The sequence below is a fragment of the Arachis duranensis genome, chromosome 9 (assembly GCF_000817695.3).
Source record: "Arachis duranensis cultivar V14167 chromosome 9, aradu.V14167.gnm2.J7QH, whole genome shotgun sequence".
NCBI classification, from domain to species: Eukaryota; Viridiplantae; Streptophyta; class Magnoliopsida; order Fabales; family Fabaceae; genus Arachis; species Arachis duranensis.
The window spans coordinates 34,719,229-34,727,157 of record NC_029780.3 but is presented as its reverse complement, the minus strand read 5'-3'; positions in this window follow the sequence as shown (position 1 = coordinate 34,727,157).

The following is a 7,929-nucleotide window of genomic DNA, read 5'->3' as shown; positions in this document are numbered from 1 at the left end:
ATATTTGCTTGCTTATAGTTGCTGCCATATTGTGTTGTGAGTGTTCTATGTTGTTCTTGTATTGGATATTTGTGTTGTTTCTGATGCTGGCTCTTTCATGGATGTGTACTAAATCAAATGGATTCTTAGAAGTTGAAGTGCTCCTTGGAAATAGAAGTCTTTTTTGCTTTGAAATTAACAAGAATAACAAGGATCAGATTTCTTATTATTTACATCAGGCTTAAACAAGTAAGTGTTTATTAATGGATAATTTAGATATAAATAGAAATATTATAATATTAATAATATTTTTATAATTTAAGTATAAATATAGTACTCCAAGAATACTCTCATACATATATTTACTAGGATAGAAAATTAGGCATTCTAAGTTGAATTTTCTACATGGTATCAGAGCATACTTTAATACCGACAAACACAAAAGGAACCTAGGTTGCATAACCATGGCAGCAGAATCAGGAAAGAACTCTGTAAATGTACTAGAGACTTCAGAAAAAGGAACTAAGAAAACTGACTCGCCATATGACCTCAATGCGAGTGACAACCCAGGAAATGTAATCACGCAAGTGTAGCTGCATGGAAAAAATTATGAGAAATGGGCTAGAGCTGTGAAAATATCACTTCGGGCTCGGAGAAAATGAGGATTCATCGATGAAACTCTCACAGAACTAGAACAAAGTGCATCTGATCTTGAGGATTGGTGGACAATCCAATCCACGATTGTATCATGGATCTTGAACACGATCGAATCAAGCCTACAGTCGACTGTTGCCTATGTAGAGAATGCACGGACCACAAATACAACAACTGAAGTCAAATTTGATGAGATGTAAGCAGGAAGGAATGGCCATGACGGCGTATTATGGGAAATTAAAAGTAGTATGGGATGAATTAGCACAGTGTGAGCGAATTCCCAAATTCACGTTTGGTAGATATAAGTGCGGGATTGGATCTCAACTTGAAAAGCAAAGGGAAGAAGAGAGGGTCCACCAAGTTTTGATGGGCCTAGATGATGCGAGTTATGGAACAGTGCGGTCAAATATTCTGGCAACCGATCCTTTCTCATCGCTGAATCATGTGTACGCAATGCTAGTCCAAGAGGAGAGAGTGAAGACGATGGCTAAGGCATCATAAGAGAGACGGTTGGTTGTGGGACTCGCAATGCAGGCAGAGAATAGGATGAAAGGACGAGGAGATCCTAGCCAAAAATCAACAATATGCTCTCACTGTGGCAAAAGTGGGCATGATGTTAAAGGATGTTTTCAGATTGTAGGATATCCAGAATGGTGGGGCGATCGACCAAGAAATGAAGGAAGAGACAGTGGCAAAGGCTACGGACGACAAGGCACGCATACTCGAGGAATTTCAGCGTGTGCACATGTGTCATACATTGATGGAAGTGATAGGCATGCTACCAACATGGAAGACACAAGACGTGAGATGTCAGGATTGACAAATGAACAATGGCAAGTATTGGTAGATATGATAAACAAGCAAAAACCAAATGCTCCGAGAAAATGACTAGTAAGAGAATTTTTGATTTATGGATCATTGATAGTGGAGCTTCCAACCACATGACTAGAACCTTGAAAAACTTATGTGAAAAGAAAACTATACGCGGGTGTCCAGTAAGTTTACCAGATAGAGAGCAGGTGATAGCATGCAAGCAAGGAACAGTGATACTTGAAGGAGGACTTGAATTGAAAAATGTTCTCTATGTACCTCAATTAAAATGCAACTTACTCTCAGTTTCTCAATTAATAGATGAAGAACACTGTCTAGTACAATTCCCTGATAAATTTGTGTCATACAGAATCGCACTTTGAGGACGCTGATTGGAGCGGTTGAGTGGAAGCATGGGCTTTATTGGTATCGTGGGGCACACAAGATTCAAGCTTGTCATACCAGAACAGAGAATCAACTAGCACTTTGGCATAAGAAACTAGAGCATCTATCATTTCAAATTGTGCAAATGCTTCGTAATGTAAGTGGAAAATATACAACCAATGAGATTTGTGAAATTTGTGAAAAATATAAGCAAACAAGAGATAAGTTTTCTTTGAGTGACTATCAAGCTTCCAATATTTTTTATTTAATCCATTGTGACTTGTGGGGATCCTATAGAACTCCTTCCTCGTGTGGTGCTTCATATTTCTTAACTTTGTGGATGATTGTTCACGAGCAATTTGGATATATTCGATGAAAGAAAAGGCCGAGGTATCAATCACATTGAAAACTTTTTTCACTTTGGTTGAACGCCAATATAACAAATATGTTAAAATGGTGTGATTTGATAATGGAACGAAATTCATGTGTTTAAAACAATACTTCCTACAACAAAGCATTGTTCACCAATCGTCATGTGTTAATACACCGCAACAAAATGGACGAGTGGAGTGCAAACATCGACATATTTTCAATGTTGCTAGATTATTACGTTTGCAAGGAAATCTTTCTATCCAGTTTTGGGGAGAATGTGTCTTAGTTGCTGGCTATTTAATTAATCGTACGCCATCCTCAGTACTGAAGGGAAAGACTCCGTATGAGGTTTTCCATGGAATAATTCCAAGTTATGAGCACTTGCGGGTTTTTGACTCTTTTTGTTAAGCTCAAAATCAGAATAGGCAATGGGACAAATTTTCCAGCCGTAGTCGAAAATGTGTGTTTGTCGGGTATCCTTTTAGGAAAAAAAGATGGAAACTATTTGACTTGGAAAAGTAAGTTTTCTTTGTTTCTCGTGACGTTCATTTTGTTGAAGATGAGTTTCCCATTAAAGCGGATCAGATTTTGGAACCAAAGATTGAAGATGTTGGACCTCCTGTGACAGAAATAATTATTGAAGAAGACACACACAACGAGACCAATACTCCACACTTGAATGACTGTGCTGGGGACTCCCTTATTGAAGAACCTATTGACCAACAAAGGGGACATGAGCTCAATGAAAAGATTGAAGAGTATATCACTGACGATGCATCGGAACCAAGTGCAGTAGAAACAACGCCGATTTCTGATCTACCACTAGTCACGATGAACGTTCGACTTGGTCGGGGTCACCGCATAAAGACACCCTCAGTCAGGTTGCGGGATTTTGTTTCTGCTGCTACGATACCAATAGGCCCTACTGACCAACCTCCCTCTCCATCAAAATCCTCAAGTGTGTCCTATCCTATACAAAATTTTGTGATTTATAATTCCTTTTCCAAACAACACCGCTGTTTTCTTGTCTTTCTCCAGATAGAACAGGAGCCTTTATTTTTCTCTCAAGCAGTTAGAGATGAGCATTGGCGCGAAGCGATGTCCCAAGAAATTTGTGCACTTCAACTCAATGACACTTGGAAGCTCACAGCCCTTCCTCCAGGAAAGAAAGCACATGGGTGTAAGTGGGTTTATAAAATTAAATACAACTCTGATGGGACAATAGAGAGGTTCAAAGAAAGATTAGTAATTTTGGAAAATAATCAAGTGAAAGGCTTAGATTACAATGAAACATTTTCTCCAGTAGTAAAGATGGTAACAATTTGCACAACAGTCGCAGTGGGAGCAGCCCAGGATTGAGAACTCCACTAAATGGATGTCCACAATGCATTTCTTCATGGAGAACTTGATGAGGACATTTACATGAAACTTCCCCCTGGTTTTCAAGTTTCTCAACAAGGACTGGTTTGTAAAATTCATAAATCTCTCTACGAACTACGACAAGCTCCACGATGCTGGTTTGCAAAACTTTCATCTGCTCCCCTTCGATATGGTTTCAAGCAATCCCCAAAGGACCATTCCTTGTTTAGCCTTCGCCACAATAGCGAGTGGTGCACGAAATTGTGATCACACTTTACACAGTTCCGCACAATTAACCAGCAAGTGCACTGGGTCGTCCAAGTAATACCTTATGTGAGTAAGGGTTGATCCCACAGAGATTGACGGCTTGAAGCAAGCTATAGTCATCTTGTAAATCCCAGTCAAGTAGATTCAAATGGTTATGAAGATTTGATAATTAAAAGATAAATAAAACGGAAAATAACATAGAGATACTTATGTAATTCATTGGTGGGAATTTCAGATAAGCGTTTGGAGATGCTTTGTTGCTTCTGAACTTCTGCTTTCTTATTGTCTTCATCCAATCATGCGTCCTCCATTCCATGGCAAGCTGTATGATCCTTTCAGTGAAAATGGTCCGGCTACGGTCTCTGTACGGCTAATCAACTTTCGGATTTCTCATCTCGGATGAAAAATACCAGGCACAGCTACCGCAGGGCTAATCATCTGTCGGTTCTCACTTCCGTCGGAATAAGATCCATTGATCCTTTTTCACACTGTCACTGCGCCCAACATTCACGAGTTTGAAGCTCTTTATAGTCATCCCTTCCCAGATCCTACTCAGAATACCACGGACAAGGTTTAGACTTTCCGGATCTCAGGAATGTTGTCTATTAATTCTAGCCTATACCACGAAGATCCTAATCACGGGGTCGGATGCTCTGTTGTCAGGAGAGACAATGCGAATCTATAGATTAGAGACCCTAGAGAGTATACTCCAGCTAGCATCTAATGACTACGTTAAAAATCATGTAGACCACTTTGTAGTTGTCAGGCACGCGGATCTTGGCTAAGTGAGTACTGAAGATAGTGGGTGATTGTCATGGGTCACCCCTTCAGTCTGACTTAACTGAATTAAGTACAAGAGTATATCTTGGAGAAGAAGTAGGCGTGAATTGAAGGAAAAACAATAGTACTTGCATTAATTCATGAGGAATAGCAGAGCTCCTCACCTTAATCTATGAGGTGTAGAAACTCCACCGTTGAAAATATATAAGAACAAAAGGTCTAGGCATGACCGAATGGCCATCCTCCCAAATGGCATAAGAATTCGAAAATAGGGGAAGAAGACCTGATCAAAGGATCAAAAAGTGGTCCCCAGATAAAATGCAATAGTCAAAAAGTGCTATTTATACTAAACTAGTAACCTAGGTTTATAGAAAATGAGTAGATAGTGCAGAAATCTACTTCCGGGGCCCACTTGGTGTGTGTTTGAGCTGAGCTTTGAAGCTTTCACGTGCATAGGTCATCCTTGGAGTTAAATGCCAGCTTTGGTGGCAGTTTGGGCGTTTAACTCCAGTTTTGGCATTTTACCCAGAAAAGGGTTTCTGGGTGGCGTTTGAACGCCAATTTGGGCCATCAAATCTCGAGCAAAGTATGAACTATTATAAATTTCTGGAAAGCCCAAGATGTCTACTTTTCAACGCATTTAAGATCGCACCAATTGGGCTTCTGTAGCTCGAGAAAATCTACTTCGAGTCTAGGTAGGTCAGAATCCAACAGCATTTGCAATCCTTTCTCAGCCTCTGAATCAGATTTTTGCTCAGGTCTCTCAATTTCAGCCAGAAAATACCTGAAATCATAGAAAAATACACAAACTCATAGTAAAGTCCAGAAATGTGAATTTTTAATGAAAATTAATAAAAATATACTAAAAAGTGACTAAAACATACTAGAAACTACCTAAAAACAATGCCAAAAAGCATATAAATTATTCGCTCATCACAACACCAAACTTAAATTGTTGCTTGTCCCCAAGCAACTAAAACCAATATAAGATAAAAAGAAGAAAATATACAATAAATCCCAAAATATCAATGAAGCTTAGTTCTAATTAGATGAGCGGGACTAGTAGCTTTTTGCTTCTGAACAGTTTTGGCATCTCGCTTTATCCTTTGAAGTTCAGAATGATTGACATCCATAGGAACTCAGAATTCAGATAGTGTTATTGACTCTCCTAGTTTAATATGTTGATTCTTGAACACAGCTACTTATGAGTCTTGGCCGTGACCCTAAGCACCTTGTTTTCCAGTATTACCACCGGATACATAAATGCCACAGACACATAACTGGGTGAACCTTTTCAGATTGTGACTCGGCTTTGCTAGAGTCCCCAGTTAGAGGTGTCCAGAGTTCTTAAGCACACCCTTTTACTTTGGATCACGACTTTAACTACTCAGTCTCAAGCTTTTCACTTGGACCTTCATAACATAAGCACATGGTTAGGGACAGCTTGATTTAGCCGCTTAGGCCAGGATTTCATTCCTATGGGCCCTCCTATCCATTAATACTCAAAGCCTTAGATCCTCTTTACCCTTGCCTTTTAGTTTAAAGGGTTACTGACTTTTTGCTCTTGCCTTTTGGTTTAAAGAGCTATTGGCTTTTTCTGCTTGCTTTTTTTTTCTTTTTTCCTTTATTTTTTTGCCCTTTTTTTCGCAAGCTTTGTATTTTTCACTGCTTTTTCTTGCTTCAAGAATCAATTTTATGATTTTTCAGATTATCAATAACATTTCTCCTTTTTCATTATTCTTTCAAGAGCCAACAATTTTAACATTCATAAACTTCACTATAAAAAATATGCACTGTGCAAGCATTCATTCAGAAAACAAAAAGTATTGTCACCACATCAAAATAATTAAACTAATTTCAAGATAGATTTTGAAATTCATGTACTTCTTGTTCTTTTGCAATTAGAAACATTTTTCATTTAAGAAATGTGAAGGATTCATGGGATATTCATAGTTTCAAGGCATAGACACTAGACACTAATGATCATGTAATAAAGACACAAACATAGACAAAACATAAAGCACAAAAAAACTGAAAAACAAAAAAAAATAAGAACAAAGAAATTAAAGAACGGGTCCACCTTAATGACGGCGGCTAGTTCTTCCTCTTGAAGATCCTATGGAGTGCTTGAGCTCCTCAATGTTTCTTCCTTGCCTTTGTTGTTCTTCCCTCATGGCTCTTTGGTCCTCTCTAATTTCATGGAGCATAATGGAGTGCTCTTGGTGCTCCATCCTTAGTTGCTCCATGTTGGAACTCAAATTCCCTAAAGAGGTGTTAAGCTGTTCCCAATAGTTGTGTGGAGAAAAATGCATCCCTTGAGGCATCTCAGGGATTTCTTGATGAAGGACTTCCTCATTCTCTTGTTGAGGTCCATGAGTGGGCTCTCTTGTTAGCTCCATCCTTTTTTTAATGATGGGCTTTTGAGATGAATCTTTCCATCTCCCATGACTCAGAGTTAGAAGCAACTGCCTTCTTTTTCCTCTTCCTAGAGGTTTCTCCGGCCTTAGGTGCCATTAATGGTTATGGAAGAATAAAAAGCAACGCTTTTTCCCACACCAAACTTAAAAAGTTTGCTCATCCTCGAGCAAAAGAAGAAAGAAAGGAGTGGTTCGGCCAAGGGGGGTTTGGAGGGTTTGTGATGTGTGAAAATGAAGGAGTAAGGAGGGGTATATATAGGGTAATGGGAGAGGGAATCCATGTGATAGTGGGTGGGTTTGGGAGAGAAATGGTTTGAATTTGAGTGGGTGAGGTAGGTGGGGAGATTATGGGGAAGAGGATAGGATTTGGTAGGTGAATGGTGTTTGAGGAAGAGTGTTATGGAAGGGTGTGAAGAAGGAGAGAGAATTAGTTGAGGTAGGTGGGGATCCTGTGGGGTCCACAAATCTTGAGGTGTCAAGGAATTCTCATCCCTGCACCATTCTGGTGTTTAAACGCCCTCTGTGTGGCATTTCTAGCGTTAAACGCCAGGCTGATGCCTATTTCTGATGTTAAACGCCAGCTTGGCTGCTAGTTCTGGTGTTTAACACCCATAATGCTGCCAGACTGGGCGTTAAACGCCCATTCTACTAACCCTTACTGGCGTTAAACGCCAGTTTGTGTGCCATTTCTGGCGTTTAACACCCAGAATGGTGCCAGACTAGGCGTTAAACGCCCAATTTGTTATCCTTACTGGCGTTTAAATTCCAGTAAGCTCGTCCTCCAGGGTGTGCTATTTTTTATGCTATTTTTTATTTTGCTTTAATTCTGCAGCTGTTTTTGTGACTTCACATGATCATCAACCTAAAGAAAGCATATAATAACAGTGGAAAATAAAATGAAAGAGTA